At 39.8% G+C, this 17,663-nt stretch overlaps 1 protein-coding gene across 6 annotated transcripts in view; it reads right to left on the reverse strand.

Moving 5' to 3' along the window:
* Positions 1-17,663, reverse strand: part of PPP2R2C (protein phosphatase 2 regulatory subunit Bgamma) — a 199,387-nt gene that overhangs the window by 61,871 nt on the left and 119,853 nt on the right. The window lies entirely within an intron of this gene.

Below are 17,663 nucleotides of genomic sequence, written 5' to 3' on the forward strand. Positions count from 1 at the left end.
CAAGCACTCCACAGAAAATGCAACAGATGAGGGATTTGAAGGAATACAGATGAATTCAACAGCAAGTCACTAATGCAAACAGGCCGCATGCCATTACAATCTGAGGTTGCTACACAATGAAACAAGTGCAAACGTAACGAGGCAAATTTGTGTTTCCAGCACATCTGCAGTTTGGCAGTGGAGATCTCTGGAGAGGTTACGCTTCAAGAGCAGCAATTTCAGGCTGCTATATGGCTTTTTTTTCCCCCAATACTGGAGACAGCAACAGCATTGACCCCCTTCTATTCTTTCTAGCAAGGACCAATGTAACATCTCAGTCCTGTTGCATGTATTATTTACTCTTCAGCCTTTATGAGGGTTTTAACACAACCCCCTAGCACTAGTGTTCTCCAGTATGTCTTTGAGCCAAGAGTGCAAAAGCAAAGTCCACGTAGCCTGTCCTACCACAGAAGAATGAAGGCAAAACCAGAACTGCTCACTCTGCAATGCTGGCAAGAGCCCACGCAAATCATTGTTTTCGGTAAATCATTTCAGCACCATTAAAATGTGTCATCAGAAGATAAAAAGATCCCAGTCCCTTATTTTTCTAATTTTCAACAATTCCATTTCCCTAAGCAATTGCATCAGCTCAAACAAGAAACCTCATCAAAACCCGAGGCAGTCTTGAGTACAAATTACTATACATCAGGATGAGAAGGGAGAAAGAGACTGTAGGAGCAAAAGAACTGGTTCTCTTGCTTGTATGACAGCAAATGCTAGAATAATAATCCACAGTTAATCCTACACTATTAGCATAATTTAAATTAAAATGCCTAGTGCAATAGTAAATTAAGAAGCCATCACATATACAATCACGGATGCAGGGTATTACTCAGAGACTACATGTATGAATCCTCTAAAATGATCAGTATTCACTCATCAGAAACATGGGCCAGATTTTTAAAAGCATCAGAAGTTAGCAGCTCCCCTTTAGGCATAAAAAACTGTGATTTTCAAACACGTTCATCATCCACCGGTTTATACCGAGAACAATGAGGCAACAGTGGGCTAAGCTCTTTGGGAAACCTAGCCCCAAATGAGTTCACTAAAATTCAAAGAAATTGAAATAACAAGTGGATGTACCATTTACTTGATACAATTTCTGAATTGAGAACATCTGTTCCTATTATTCTTTTAATAAACTAGCAGTTGAGTGTTAGAAAGCTTCTATTGCCAGTAGCTCTCATCAGCAACACAGCTATCCTAAAGCCAGATTCTTACTGGAAGGTTATAAACAATTTGCCATCTTAAAAAGGAAAACTTTACCCTAATCATGGTACAGAAAAATATTTTATTTTTTTTTTAAGAAATCTTTACCATCTTTACCAAATTGTTCTCGTCTAAAAAAAAAAAAAACAAACCCAAAACAAAACAAAAAACCAACAAAAATAAACCCCAAACAGTTAAAAGAAACAAACAAACTTTCTTCTTTTTTTTCCTCCACACAATGCATATGTAAAGCAGGAAGGGAGAATCATAAAGCATGTCTGCCATTTTCTTTTTTTTCTGAATAAAATGTATGGATGTGTAGACTTTGAGAACAATGGAACACGACGACTTACAATATTCTGGGCCTGAACCCAAAGCTTCTCAAAGTTAATGGCATTTTATTTTTATGTGGACTTCCACAGATTGTGTATTTTAGAGGTAATGATCCCCCAAATCGTAGTGTTACTAGAGGACAGGAAGAGTAGGGGGCCTCTGCTTATGGCTGGTGATGCTCTGGGGCATGGGATGGGTTGAGTTTGATCTAAAAAATTGCTTATTTTTTCAAAATCTAAAAATCTAATCATATTTTCTGGCATGTAAATTTCATTTGTAGTGTTCCCAGTGGAATAATATTTCTTGGGTATTTTGTTCTTATCCTGCAAAATTCATACTGATACTACGTGTGGGCTCCTGCTTATAAAAATGATACCTGCATGATTTTACTTATTTAAAGCTGTATCTTATCCCAACCATTCAGGCAGAACTGCAGAAGTCTCATATTGACAGTACTTTTACAACGGAGACTCTTAAGTGTACAATAGCGGAGAAGAGTAAATGCAGAGGAGAGGAATGTAGTATCTGTTAAAATATGTGTCTATTTGGGTGTGTACGTGTGTGTATGTGTAATGTATACGCGATTTTCCCAACAGGTCAAAAAAGAATCAGATAAAGTAACTGTGTGCAAAAGGAATGAACGGCATTTGAATTTTCATGTGTGAATACATTTGCTATTGGCCTGGTATACTTCCACAATGGCACAAAATACTCTTCTCTATGGTCACAATGCTCACAAAATATTACACTGCAGTTTACAGAGGGCATCAGCCAATGCCCAGTGAAGTCCACAGCACTATCTGCACAGACTTGGATACTATACAAATCAGGTTTATAATAAACCAGCTCTGCATTTTGTTATTATATTGCATTTGTCTTTAATATTTTGTGTGAAGTTAAGTGATTATTGTTTAAATAAAAAGAGCTAAAACATTAATTATCTGTGGGCAGTGTGTAATGATGTAGTTCTGATGCAAAATTCTCTCCCCTCTAAGGTGTTTCTTCCAGATGCATCCCTCCTTTGTATTAGAATAACCAATTCTGAACCAGAACCTACCTGTCATTTCCAAATTAACTTGTTCTGAGAAAGAGTATATCCAATACTCTGACTTCAGAGGCTTGTTGGTAAAAAATTATCCCTGAACTGGAAAATCACTTCTATTGATCCTGTAAATAACAGCTGAAACCACTAGCCAAAAAAAAAAAAAAATAAAAAAATCTTATCCAACATATCCATTCAGCAGGCGAACATTAGTCATGCTGTTTTCTTAAAAAAGATTAGCCAGGCTGGCTCTTCCCAAGTCAGAGGAGGTAGGAACAAAATCAATAAACAAAGCTCTCCATACCCTTCTGCAGAACATTCCCCTACATATTTATCAATGCTGTAGCAACATCGGCCGTTACAGTCCCATCCTGCAGATTCTTCCACTGGAGAGCAGCCCGCTGAGCGTACAGAGCAGTTAACTACCAGATATCACCCTCTCCAGAATGTATAAATGCTCCACAATGGAAGAGCTGATGAATTTGCATGTACAGTAAGCCCTTGGCAAGGGATGGCAGAGATGAAAGGCTCCTTCCAGCCTTCCTCAGCACCACACCTTCCGTATCTCTGCCGGCAGTGTCAAGCTTTGCACTAAGGATTAGGATTATCAGAGACAGAGATAATTTACCCATTAAGAACAATTATGGGTAACCTCAATGCCAATAGGCAAATGTTTCCAATCAGATTGTAAATCCCAACTTTTATCCAACATTAATCTTCCTACACCATTTTAAAATTCTCCATTTTGTCTATGCAGAAATGTATATAAAGTTGTACTTAAAAGTCACGATGCTCAATATTTTCACTCAGTTAAAAAGCACAACTTGGACATTCAAAATACAGATGTTGACTGAGAAAGGCAAACCAAAAACCTTCAAAAGACTAAAATACTCCAAGGGGATATACATCTGGTCACCTGTTTCACATTCTGCCACAGGAAATTGTTCCAGCAGGTACGGCGCATTACAGACTTCATTCCCCTGACTAATTTTACATATTTACAGAAAGACATCACATTACTCTACAGCCTAAACTGACAGGAAGTTTCTCCTGATCCAGTCTGAGGTATTTAATTCCCTGACTCCTAGTCACCTCTGCCCTTTTTACCTCATTAACTAATTCCTCTGCAGCTTCACACTTTACACTCTTTAAATGTGCTTAATGGCTATGTCATACCCAACAGCTGCTGCTTAGCTAGATATATTCAGCTTTTGTAATCGATCTATCAATGTACATCTGTGCACATCTAGCTGATTGTACTGCTCTTCCCTCAACTTTCCGAGTATTGTTCCAGCACGGATGCAAGCAGACAAACCCTCCAGCAGCCCTCCCTCAGGCTCATTGTGGGCTGGGATGAAACAAAGGTTGGTACGCTCAGCCCAAACTTATCCTGGCCTCTATTTGACACCATCACATACTTTGCACTGTTCACTTTCTAACCCCTTGCCGGCTTATTTTAAGGGTTTTTAATAGCTTACTCCTATATAACACAAAGAGGTCCAAATACCTTTACAAGAATTAGAAAAGCCTTATCTATATAATAAAACTTTGCATCATTTTGAGGCACTGTAGCATAATTGCATGCCATTTTCCACCTAGTACGCATTCAGCAAAGCAAAGTCTGAACATACTCATCTTCATACAGTCTTTTGGTCAGAAACATCAAGCTCAGACAAGCTAAGACAAGCTCAGCTATAATTTTCTGTATGTTTCTTTCACTAATAATTTCTGTCTTTTTGGAGCCTTTCATTTGAAGCCCCTGGTATACTTTATTTTTTCTTAGCAGATCAGGAAAGCAAAGAAAATTTCGAAACTATTCACCCAGAAGAGAAATGCAACTTTTTGGACAGCAATAGCAAGCTTTGAGGGCAAATAACATCACTCAATGGTATAGGGAAAAAGAAGATCAGAGAATATAATATTCTGTTTATAAAGAATTAAAGGATTTGGGATGAGTTAGAACAGTGGAATAAACATTAGTATTTTCCTCAAAAAAAAAAACCCCAAAACAACCTGTGAAATTCTTCCAGCCAGAACAGGCCAGAACTTCTCCTTTATATCACATCCACCACAATCAGCATGGCAATACTGTCGGCCTGAGCTGACCGAATCAGCATCTAGGTCAGGTTTTTGCTGTGCGTGTTCCCAGCGGCTAGCAGGCAATCTTGTAGTCTATGTTACTTCAACCAAGTTCTGACCTGGCCTAACCTTGGCTTGTGAAATCCAATAAGATCATAGCGCAATCTGGCATGGCTGCAAGCAACGTTCAGTCATACTGATACCAAAGTCCCCAAGGAGCATAATCTGGAAGGAACAACAAAGAAGCCTGCAACAAAGAGAGCTATAAAACAGAAGGACAAATGGTAGATAAAAGAGGAACGGTATTACGGTATCTTGTGTGAAGGGAAGGCCATTTCAGTGAGCTGTGTTGCCAAAATTTAGTTTAGACTTGGACAAAAATAAAGAAAAAAAAAATGGATGGAAAGAAAAATCCCCACTACCTTTTTTTTAAGTTGAAGTTTCAAATGTTTCCTCAAGCAGCTAGAAAACAAGGTATGCAAAAATCTCAAAGGTATGAGGGTAACATTAATTCTTCTTTTCTGAAATAGCTGGCAGAGAGATCCTTGACAACAGAAAAATGTCCTACCTGAAGCAGTAGACTCTAACATGCATTCGTTCTGGTTCACAGCAGTGTTCTCACCATCTTTGATCCAGAGATTGTATGACATGGAAAATCACCCCTCAAAATTCAAGTAAACACAACATCTCACTCATCATACTGTCCATCTTGGCTGAGTCAGAAAGTTAACGCTACAAGCCAACACACCAAAAAGCCAACTCCACTCTACTGGTAGAAAGGACATTTTGTTGACCTACACACAAACTACCTGATCACCTGTCCAAGTCACCAAAACACCATAGTCTACAAGCCAGTACAGAGTTGGGTGGCCATATGAGGACAGACAAGAGAAAAAGAGAGTCCAAGGATACACAAGATGGAGACACAAAGAAAGCAAGCATGCAAACATGTTAAAAAGAGCAAGAACACGAGAAAGGGCACAAAAGACTGCACATGAGAGAGGATATGCACAAATGAGAGCTTGAGAGAGCACAAAAGCGCATAAGAAAATGCCACAGCAGGAGATAAGATAGTAGTTTGAAGGGCTATCTGCCCCTTTGCCCCTGGGATTATCCGTCACCCTGGCAAATCTTTCGCTTTGCTTTTTTCCTCATTTATTGCGGCTTTAAAACCTGACAGAGTTTGTGCTGCAAAATGGTAAGTGTTTGCTCCATGTTAGGTGTGTGGGCAATGCAAAACACAACAGGCAGCTGATTAGGGGCAAGGTAAACACAGACAGTAATAGTGAAAGTGCTTCAGTGAAACAAGGTGATCAATCAATAATGGAATGAAATTCAGAGATGTCTGTCCACTGTGCTTCATGTAGTTGTTTTCCTAACTCACACCTTGCCTGGCTTCATTGCTAGCAAGGAGAAATAAATCGAGGGCAAAAACCAAACAGCCCCATTTAATCCTGTCAAGCAAAACCAAGAAAGTTTATCAGGCTAAATATCACCTTTTTTTTTCCTGAGGATAACAATCTCCTCCTGATGTGAAATCCAAAACCACAGGGTTGAATGCTGAACAGCTCTTGGAAGGCTGCTTGAAACAAGAACAGTTCAGCTGGGGATGGTAGTAAATGATAGAAAAAAAAAAAAAAAAAAAAAACCCAAAACAAACAAAAAAACACCAAAAAACCCAGACAAAAAATACAAACAAACAAGGCAGCAAAAGTCCCTTAATTGCTAGCCTTCACCACACTGAGCAAGCCTTTCCCTTTTTTCCATCTTTAATCATTCAAGTTTTGGATTGCAGAAACGCTACACGTATGCATTGACCCCAGCTGACCATGAGATACCACAGAGTCTCTCAGGTCTGTATGTCCCTGTATCCTCAGGGACCAAGGAAAGCAACTTCCCATTCAGTATATTTGAATGCAGGTTTGGTGCTCACTCAAAGAGATAATTTACTTGAAACAGAATCTAAAAAACAAGCCCAAAATGAGCACCTATGACCGCTAGTATTTACTGTTTCTAGCTTCGAGCTTTAATACCGTTGTTTTTTTCCAACAATATTTTTAATATATTTATTTTAAGAGCTTAGAAAATGTTTTCAACAGCTTCTTAATCACATGCTAATTTTTAGCTGTATTTCTCAAATTAGAAAATCAGGAAATGACACCCAACTATTGGAGCACAGTGAATGTGAAAACAAAAATTTGCCTATAGCACAAATATGTAAAATAGATTATCTGGGTTCTGTGCTAAAAACACTTCACACCAAATACAAGTCACTAAGATTCAGATTTACATAAAGTGACCCTCCACTTTTATTCCTAATTTAAAATCTTAAAGCACTTACGTCCAAGGTTTTGGCACCCAGATACCTCCTGCAAAGCACAAGGCCTCCAGGAAAAGAGGCCAAAGAGCCCTGACCTTCTGCCCACTGAGGTAAAGGGAACGTTTCCCACTACTTTGATAGTAAATGAGGTCAAGGAACATCTGTCAGATGTGGTGTAACTGAAAATTGGGACACATTTCTCAAAATTTTGGCTACAGTTCACATGCACTTCAGCTCCTTTGTGTTCAAGGTGACCTGGTTAGATCAGCAAGACTTTGCAAAGCCTCAGTTGTTAGTTCAGCAGAATGAATAACTAACGTTAATGTTACCCTTACTGAAGTCACCAAGTGCCTTCAGAATCAGAAACACTCAAAGAACTGACAAAAAGCTTGCTACAATTCCTTTCAATACCTATTTGGGGAATCCCAAATAGTGGCACTGCATCACCTGTGGTCACCGAGCAGCCTCTCCGTGCTCCCGGCGTACTTACCGGCCACGCAGGGGCTGACTGCTCCCGGCAGGCACCTCAGCTGCTGGGGATGTCCCAGCTGAGCCTGGCAAGCACTGACTCCTCCATCCTGCTCAACCTGAACAAACTGGAAAACTCACTAGAAGGCCTTTTACCTTCAGTAATCATAAACCATTCGGTAACACTGCTCATAGCTATTCTTACAAGCAACACTTTAAGAACACACTGCAGATCAGTCTCTTTTTTTAGCATAAAGAAATTCACAGAAATCATCTACACTTCACATCCCCCAAAAGCTGCTTCTTTCTGTTTGCTGTCAGACAAAGCAGTCAGCCAAGCTAAAGATTCAGCAATAGGCTTAAAACACTGCACTTCATAAACGTTAGCGCAATTAGGAAATGTGCCAGTCCACTCCTCTTATCAATCAACACTGAAGGGCAAAAAGGAAAAAAAAATCGCCATGGGCATCACATTATGTATTTACAATTTCCAGAGCAGTGTTTAAACTGGTACTCACAGAAGGAAGCCTGCCTGAGCTGGGAGCTTCTCCTCAGCTCCATGTTACTTCCCACTGAGGAGCTGCACAGCCTGGCTGCCAGGAAAGGACAGATTAGAAATGGTGCTGCCAAGTGTTAAAAATGCTAGGCAACCCGGTTTTATTGAGAGCATAGACAGACCTTGAACTTAACCCCTCATTTTGGGGCAAATAAATGCCAAAAATGGAAAACGTGCAAATTATTAAAATGCACTGATTTTACTTTCACTGTCAGAAGTGGTTATGCTTGTGCACGACAACTGGAATGATCTACAATAAGTAAACATCAAGTTTAGCTAAAAGTCTATTAGAGAACAAAACCCCACCCATATTTAGAATTCTAAAGGAAAAAAAAATCATTCATGTAAAATATATCAGAGAGTAATGAAAAGTAATCCAAAACTTAAAACACAATCCTAAATAACCAGATTGAATATGAACATTATCTCCCATGTACTGCATACAAACGTCAATAGAATCTCACTGCCAGCTGGTTCTGAAATTCTCGGGTTTTATTTTTTCCCTGTAACTGAGCAATTAAATTCAGAAGCAAAGCTCTCAGTAATTCTGTCACAGCAGCTCTCATGTTCAAAGTGCTTTCCTGGCACTAAACCCCCCAGCAACCCAAGGAAGTCAGTAAGGAAATGTTAGCATTCCCATTTTACACAAAGGAAAAAATGAAACAGATCCCCCAGAGTTTCTATCCACGATCAGAGGAGTTTTGATTATATACATACTAAGGGACAAATAATCCAGATTGTGGCTCAGCAAAACATTTCTATTTAATAAAGCTCTTAATCACGTGTCTAGAGACTTAAATGTTCCTGCATTCAGTTCAAATGAGTACATATGTCGCTAAATGAATATACTCATGGAGACCTAACAAACAAAGCCTCACAATAGCATGCACTATGGAAGAAAAAGCCCCAGAAAGCAGCTTTTTGGTGAAGCGGGGGGTGGGAAATAATCTTATAAATCACGGAGGGCTAAAGCAAGGAGCTGGACAAGAGCCAGAGCCTTTAAGCGCAGAGTGATGACCAGGCAAGCAGAGACACAACAGCCGTACTGGCACTAGCACACGAAGGAGAGCTCCAGGACGTTCTTGGGCTTTGCAGTGCTATGATTCATACCCTTAAATTGCTTAGAGTGGACCTTGACAGGCTCTTGGCTGTGATATATGGCTCTCCCCAAAACAGCACTTTGGCATGGTTCAGGAATTATCACAAGCTGGGGACGTTTCTCAACAGGTAGCACACATGCAGCCACAGCGTTTTGGAAACAGCGGAATGTCACCCTCACCAGCACCAGCCCCTCTATGGCAGCTGGTCACAGTGCTCCCCAACATTCAGTTACTCAGGCACATGTTCTTAGTGATGGCAACTCATAGGAATCAGCGTTGCACACAGACCAGTGACACTCGCACTCTGCTATGTCAAATTATATTAGGGTTTTCTGCTACAACTGGCGGAGGCTGGGGTTTCCCAGAGTACAAGGGGCTCCAGAGCCTGCAGAACTAGCATAGGGAAGGTGAACCACATCTCCTTTTCTCAGTCTTAACGCATGAGGGTAGATGGCAATGTTTAAATCTACTATCAGACACTTTGACTATAGGATCCAAATAAACTATATCCAAATATTCAGAGCAACATACAGCTCTAAAACTTAGATATCACTGGATGACATCTCTGTGACTCCCAGCAGTGGACCAGCAAGCTAAGGTCACACTCAGAGCTTGTGGGCTGTCAGGGGAGCTCGATGCCAAGCTGTGTAGATACTCATCTAACATTAGCATCTGTTTGCTTGGCAGGCTCCAAAGGCAATTCAGCTGACAAGTCTGAATTTGCCTCTGGGTCTGTCACAAGATCATATAACTCTGGGACTTCTGGGAGTACCTAATATTTCTTTGATGAAGATCACACACATCCTAATATATTAGATCCATTCTAAGCACCCTTTGAAATCAGTGTTTGTGACCTCTCAGAATTATCCAGGTAGTGTGGCTGGCTTAAGTGTGTAAACTAAAGCCAAGCTCAAAGATCATGCTATGAGTTGTTCTTGCTTGCATCAAGAGCTCTTCAGCAAGTTTACATTATGATCTAACCGCATCCTGGGCTGCATCAAGAGAAGCATGGCCAGCAGGTTGAGGGAGGTGATTCTCCCCCTCTACTCTGCTCTGGCAAGACCTCACCTGGGGTATTGCATCCAGTTCCAGAGCCCCCACTATAAGAAGGACATTGACCTCTTGGAGGAAGTCCAGAGGAGGGCCACGAAGATGATCAGAGGGCTGGAGCACCTCTCCTGTGAGGACAGGCTGAGAGAGTTGGGATTGTTCAGCCTGGAGAAGAGGAGGCTCCGGGGAGACCTTACAGTGGCCTTCCAGTACCTAAAGGGGCCTACAGGAAAGACGAGGAGGGACTTTTGGCAAGGGCATGTAGTGACAGGACAAGGGGCAGTGGTTTTAAAATAGAGGGAGGTAGTTTCAGATTAGATAAAAGGAAGAAATTTTTTACAATGAGGGTGGTGGAACACTAGAACAGGTTGCCCAGAGAGATGGTAGATGACCCATCCCTGGAAACATTCAAGGCCAGGTTGGATGGAGCTCTGAGCAACCTGATCTGGTTGGAGATGTCCCTGCTCCTTGCAGGGGTGCTGGCTGAGATGACCTTTAAAGGTCCCTTCCAACCCAAACTATTCTATGATTCTACTCCACGACAAGAAGAAGTCAGATCTTTTGGTGTTAATACGGGTGCTGCAACTGATACAACACCAAAGGCTGTTCCTAAGCTGGTCTAAAAATGAACAGGATAATTGTTCTGTAACAGCTTCACTATATGAGCATGGAATAACATAATATAAACATTTAGTAGTGGCTTACACAACTTTGTATTGGTCTAAAAGCTTATACTGAAGATTCAGTTCACAAAAGGCCAAAGTCTTTATTTTATATACATACACACACACACACACACAGACATGTATCCAACTAAATAAACGTGAGGGAAGATGGGAGTACTCGTGCACGCATGAGGAGCACGCTAAATCAAGCTGTTATCTCAGGAACTAGAGGAACTCTGGACCCCGAAAGACTGAATTCTAGATAACTGCAAAACCCAATGATAAATTTACCCTCAAGTTTAAATGCATTATATTTCTATAATTACTTAAAGAAAAGCAGACATTAAAAATCAATGCACCTTTCCCCAGTCTATGTCTGATAAAGAAACTTCAAACAACACACTCTTAACAGCCTCAGGAAATAAACATCCCTGTTTTGGGATATTCCCAAAGGACATCAATTACATAACAGGACTTGATCAGCATATATTACAAATGCTACGGACAATGTCTAAAAAAGCAACTGCTTGCTGGTCAGGCAGTTTCAGACTTTTTTCCTACTCAGGAATGTAGCAGCATGCAGGTAACTCAGTAATTACGCAGAACAGCTAAAAGGTCTGTCCAGTCTAATAATACAATATTGCAAGCGGAAACTCAGACTGTGCCCCTTGTGTTCACACCATTGTCTTCAAAGTTTCAAGTCTACCATGTTTTGACACTAAGCGCAATCATTCCTTCTTCATCAAAAGTTAAATGCAAAATATAGCTTCTGCTAGCACACCGCTACAGCTGAGAAGTCTAAAACAAAATAGTCTGAAGAAACAAACATCAGTAGATCAGATTTCTGTCTCCTCTACAAAGATAGACCTAGAGGAATCTTCTTAGGAGCCTCCCCAGATCAGGAGGGCTTCAAAGCATATGGTGATGGCTCACGAATCTGCAGGAACTATCCCCAAGGCCATGCCTCCTGGAACCATACAGTTTGAGAGCTGCTAATTTGCAGCCCACACAGATAACTTCTAGACATGCAAGCCCCTGACAGAAGTGCAAGGCTTCCACTCCCCTCTCAATATTCTTGAAGCTCAGCCTTGCAATCATCGCCAGTTGTTAAAATGCAGTCCGCAGTAATTATTGATGTGCTCTCAAAGCAGAGCAGCCTCTGCTGCATTACAGCAGTTCTGAGGCACGAGGCCAACTGAAGCCTCAAGTCTATTTTAATCCCACTATAATTATAAATGATGGATATGTAGTTGAGATGCTTCCGAATTTTTGTTTGCATGAGGGCATATTTATGCATTGCAGAAGAGCACTGCAGAGGAATATCTGAGCTAGCAGTGACTGAATTGGCATCAGAGCCAATATAACAACGTCAGCGCGACACTGTGCCTGAGACAGCGTTGCTGTTGGGACACACCACCACGTTCAGAGCTAACTACAAAACACACCTTTTCACCATCCTCCATTAAGCACTGCTGACATATCCATTAAATACAGAATGAAGAGAAAAGATGTTGACAGGTTTCTCCAAGGCAAAGCAGCAGAGAAACACACTGGTTAGTTGTTCAAGGACCGTGATAAGGGGAAAGTTTTACTCAAGTCAGAATCACAGACTAGATGCTGGAAAATTTGCCAAAGGCTTGTTGAGTGGAGAGAGACATCACCTTCCCCAGGCCTGGCACCAGCCTGCTGTTGCCACTAGACCTTGCACTGCGGTGAAGGGGGCAGATGCAGACCCAGATACCATTTCTTAATCCTGGAAGAAACTGGCTCACTGCAACGTTTTCATTACACATTGTTACCCCTAAGTGATGCAATACTTATCAGCAAAGTAGCAAACAAACCTTATTCAGAAAGCAATGTGTCACTGCACTTTGCTAGGAACATCACCTCAGACCAAATACATGCTGGTTTTAGTTTAATAGCCTCATATGAGCTTGCACAATTAGCAGCTAATTCACGTGAGAAAGAGGTTTGCTTCTACATACACTTTGCACTAACTGGAGGGTTCAGTGTGTAGCAATATCGTACTAAATATTCTGTAAATACTAAGTATACTTTCCACTAAAACCAGTAAGGAGGAGTTCTGTAACTATTTACACTACTGGCCTTCTCCAAATCATATCTGTTGTATATTATTTTCTTCCCAAACACAGAAATTTTGTAGACACAAAATTATTTCCTCAGGATATTGTCATTTGTAAAGGATCAAATCAGCCTCCTAAATCTTAGTCTGGTGCCTTAAAATATATCAGCCCAACAAATTACTGTCTGTTGGCTGTTTACATAGGTGTTCTTGAACCTCCTCAATTTCCAAGAAAAATGTAGACTTTTACATTACTGGAGTGTCATTCAATTGGAACTAACAAGAAATTGTGTAAGCAATGCATCATGACAAATTCTGGATGTGCTACCTGAACATTCAGACAAGGTGTTCACTACATGTAAGGGAGAAATACAAATTTTACCTTAAAAAAAAAAAAAAAAAAAAGAAAAAGAAAAAGACAAATCATCAGGAGATCTCCCTTTTCATCACAAAGGGAGCTGGCTCTTATTTCAGTCTTCCATAAATGCATAATGCATGCCTGAAGAAAGCAGTCAAGGCATAAAAATTCTTTACCTCTGTCTCTCTTTTAAAGTCCTCTAAGTTCCCAGATAATTTAAGGCAAAAAGAGTTTGCAGCAAGATATGAGGAAATACAGGGACACTACTTTAGGTTCAACTAACCTAGCAGAGGGAGGTACGGTTTTGGAGGCACAATCCAACTCTCAGTAAAGACCTCAGGATTTGACCTGTACACGAGTTCGCTCACACAGGGAAACTGAAACAGGCATTAAAGCTGCTTTTCCCATTGATTTTGGACAGATTTTTGAGCTCCTTTCAATAGAAGAAATTCTTATATCTGCCTACTTCCATCCCACTGCTGATTGTTCCAAATATATCCTGGGAAACTGTCTGCCAGAAACATCCAACCAGCAAGCAGTCACTAAAAAAGTTCCTTTTTCAGAAAATAGAGAAATGAGAACCGTTATCATAAAGGCCCTATTATGAGGAAAGAATATTGTTGCACTAATGCTTCTCCTGATGAAATGAGACTAAGAGTCTTTCAAAAGATGTCATAGTAGTACCTGGCCAGTGGGAGCTAGAAGCATACTGACAGCTTCAGAAAGTCAGCTTCAAACCATACAAAAATGGATATTTTTGGTAAAGGAAAGCAAGACACTATGAAGCACCCAGAAAAACTGCATGCCTTTCATCTGTTTTTTCAGTAACTGACAAGATTTACTAGCCAGCTGGTAAAATAATGAAGGAAAGAGGCCAGTAAAACTCTACAAAGCTAAGAAAAACTGCCTCGTACTAATTAGAAACAACGTGCAGTCTGATGACACTTTATAGACTTCAATTACCATACTCAGCAGGAAGGAGCTTCCAAACATCTCTATGATGATTATTCTCCACTGGGATGTCATTTACAGTGCAAAGTATTAAAAACAGGGCCAAAAAATCAATTATAATCTTTTAAATGAGCATATTCTTGATCTAAGGGATTTGAACTTTTGTGCGGAAACTGGCTTTAAAAGGAGAGACAGAAATGGTTTGACAATTAAAATCAGGCAGCAATCCCCCCCATATCTGAGTTGCACAAAATTAAACTTAAGGATCATTAAAATAATGACTTGTATATAAAGTGCAAGAACAAAAGAATATTATTTGAAGTCAAGCCTAACAAAACAACAACTAACCACAAGTGAGGTTGAAGATATGTGCACACTAGGCAGGAATACAAAAACTGATCTTCTACTGTGCTGAACAATTACTTCCATATTTACACAGAAAAACACAAATATGCAAAAGTAATATGAAGCAATACAGAGGCTAGGAAGCAACCTAGCCTAGCAACTAAGTTATTTCAATGGGTCACTATTTAAAATATTAGTGCAGAGAATTAAGGATTTTACTGGGTAATCAAAGGAAACCAAAATAATATGGAAAAACATATACTATCAGAGAAAAGTATAAATAGAAAATAGAAAATTTACCACTGCAAAACAAACAAACAAAAAAACCAACCAACCAAAAAAGGTCGCTTGAATGGACTGAAGGTTTTCTTTTCTCATTTACTGATTTTTCTCAGAGAATACACCTAGAAGGAATGCAAAAGCAATGCCGAGTTTTAGTCAAGAGCAAGTAATGGCCAGCTGCAGAAAATGACTACAAAATTTGCTAGTCATCGCACCAGAATCTTTAACCATGGAACAAAACCTGGTAGTGTTAACCTGACTTTGCAGATCACTGATATGGCCAAGCACCTCAAGTATTTTGTATGGACAATAAGATGAATAGAACTTTTTCTCTCCGAGGCAAAACTTATTTGTCTTTGCACGGGCAGATTAATGACCTACCAATATACTGCTGTAGTTCAAGAATATTTTGAAGCATGAACTAATGTAGAGTGCAGGCGCTTGCTGAGCAGTGTGAAAAGCATGCTACTCCTGTGCTCTAAAGGGTGTCTGCTAGTAATTAAGGAGGTGCTAACCTAAGGTGTTGGGTTTGACCTTTAAAGCCCTAAGTAATTCAGAAATCTAGCTGAGAGACCAGGCTTTCTGTGCACTTTCCCTCTCTTTCTTCTTTCCTTTTCCTTTTACAGCAATGACTGGAGAGAAGCTGTCAGTCCCCCTCTGACATTCTGTCACTCGGTCAGACAGGACCTGGACCTATTAGACTCCCATTCAGACTTCACAGTTCATTTCTCCTGGTGGGTACCTGGAGAGAAAATGACGGGGATATCCTGGAAGGATTGTTTTATGAAGCTACCACTCAGTTTTGTAGTAGGCTGCTATGCATACGGGCAATTTTAAAATGACAGTGTGATTTCTACAGTTAAGAAAAGAAAGGCAGTCCAGAACAGAGGACGAGATCCCCAGCAGCTGTGTGTAATCAAAGATGGAGGACGCTTTCACAATCCCTGGCCTTTTCATTGCCGTGGAACATCACGGCTGTCACCGGTGTTCTGGAAAAAGGAACTGCACAATGTATTTAATATCACGTACTCCACAGAATTAAAATAAAATCTGAATTTCACATGAAAATTCAAGATAACTAGGTTAATGCAGGATGTCTGCAGCAGAATTTCAGCAGCACAGCAGTCTCCGAAGCCATTTTGAGCAGCAGCAACTACTTACTTCAGTAGAATCAGCAAGTGGCCACATTCCCTATTGTTGGGAATAACAAAGCTGGAACACCTCTAACAGGCTACCTAGGGATTACTTCAGCTAAACGCAGCTTTGTTATCAAAAAATAAAAGGATTTTTTTCAGCCTGACAGCACCATAAAAAACTCTTGTTCGTACTGAATGACACGTGAACAGAGATTGGCATTTATAATTTTCTGCCGGTTAAAGACTTATTCTTGCTCCCATTGAACTAAATGAGGCAAAACTGCTATTGACTTCAATCAGATTGCCAGTAGACCTTAAAGATACTCACCATCAGCGCTTATTAATATGGAATTATCAGCGGAAAACAGATTGACTAGTTGATCTAAATACTTTTATCTTCATTCATCAAAACACTTACTCCAAATGAACAGAGACAGAAAACTGAACCCAGACCAGAGGTCATGCTGAACTTACAAATTGCAATGCCTGCTGAAACACATTACCAGCAGCAGCATAATGTGCACTGCACCCGAACAAACTAATGGATATAATATTAAACGGGAAACACACGGCACATCCCCCCTCAGGTTCCCAGCAGCTCAAATTCACATCCTCCACCTTTTCACATAAAACATGAAAAGTCCATAAAAATAATTTCATACAACTGGCTACTTACTTGGTGAAGGCCTTTAAAAATAAAGCCAAAATCAAGTTCTGACTATAAATGCTACAACTCTCATGAAAAGGTCTTAAACTCCATTAGTATTATTTTTAACTTCAGAGAAAAAATTAATGTACTATAAAGGAGAAAAAGAGTGATAAAAATTCTGAATCTAATTATATGAATAGTATTCTATATACACTTAATTGCATAGCAGTAGCACAACCACTTTCATTACTCTTTATAGCTTTAGATGCCCATTAGCACAATCCCCAAGGTTCCTTATGAATAATTAGATTAGGAAAGGGGGACTCTGATGAAACGCAATAGGATGTAATGCTTATGAAACAGCACATCTTGAATCCAGATGCTGACATGACAACATCATGAAGAGCTAATTTGCACATCAAAATTAATACCATCATAATGATAATATAAAAGAAAGATATGCATATCAAATGAGCTACAGAAAATAATGTCAAAAAGAACTGAGGTTCTTATATTATATCTTTTTGACATTTTAACCCAGTTGTAAAGGTGTAAATAGACCAAATGTCATATTCATGAGCACAGAGCTACTTAAGCGGACATACTGGATTTTAATCTACTATTTGGCAACACATGAGCAAGCTGTTTAATAAATAGTTATACCCATCAAACATGTGCAGCACTCACATAAACAGGTGAATAAATTTCATTACATTTTATTAAACATCTGTTTCCATTTGATATACTGAATGTTGTTGTATTGTTTGGTGCTTCTTAGGTATATACCATCAACAAAACCGGCAGGGATATATTGTTTGAAGGATCTCTACATGGGGGAAAAAAAGACACAAACAAATGTGGTTTAAAAACATTTTAAAGAGAATCAGGTATTTCTGTAGCCATCATGAGTTGTCTGTCTGCATATTTACATGTCTGAATAGTTAAGAAATACCTCCCTCAAATCCATTTAACAGCAAATAATGGGATCTCCACAGAGA

Source organism: Chlamydotis macqueenii, chromosome 4, assembly GCF_036417535.1.
Source record: "Chlamydotis macqueenii isolate bChlMac1 chromosome 4, bChlMac1.mat, whole genome shotgun sequence".
NCBI lineage: Eukaryota > Metazoa > Chordata > Aves > Otidiformes > Otididae > Chlamydotis > Chlamydotis macqueenii.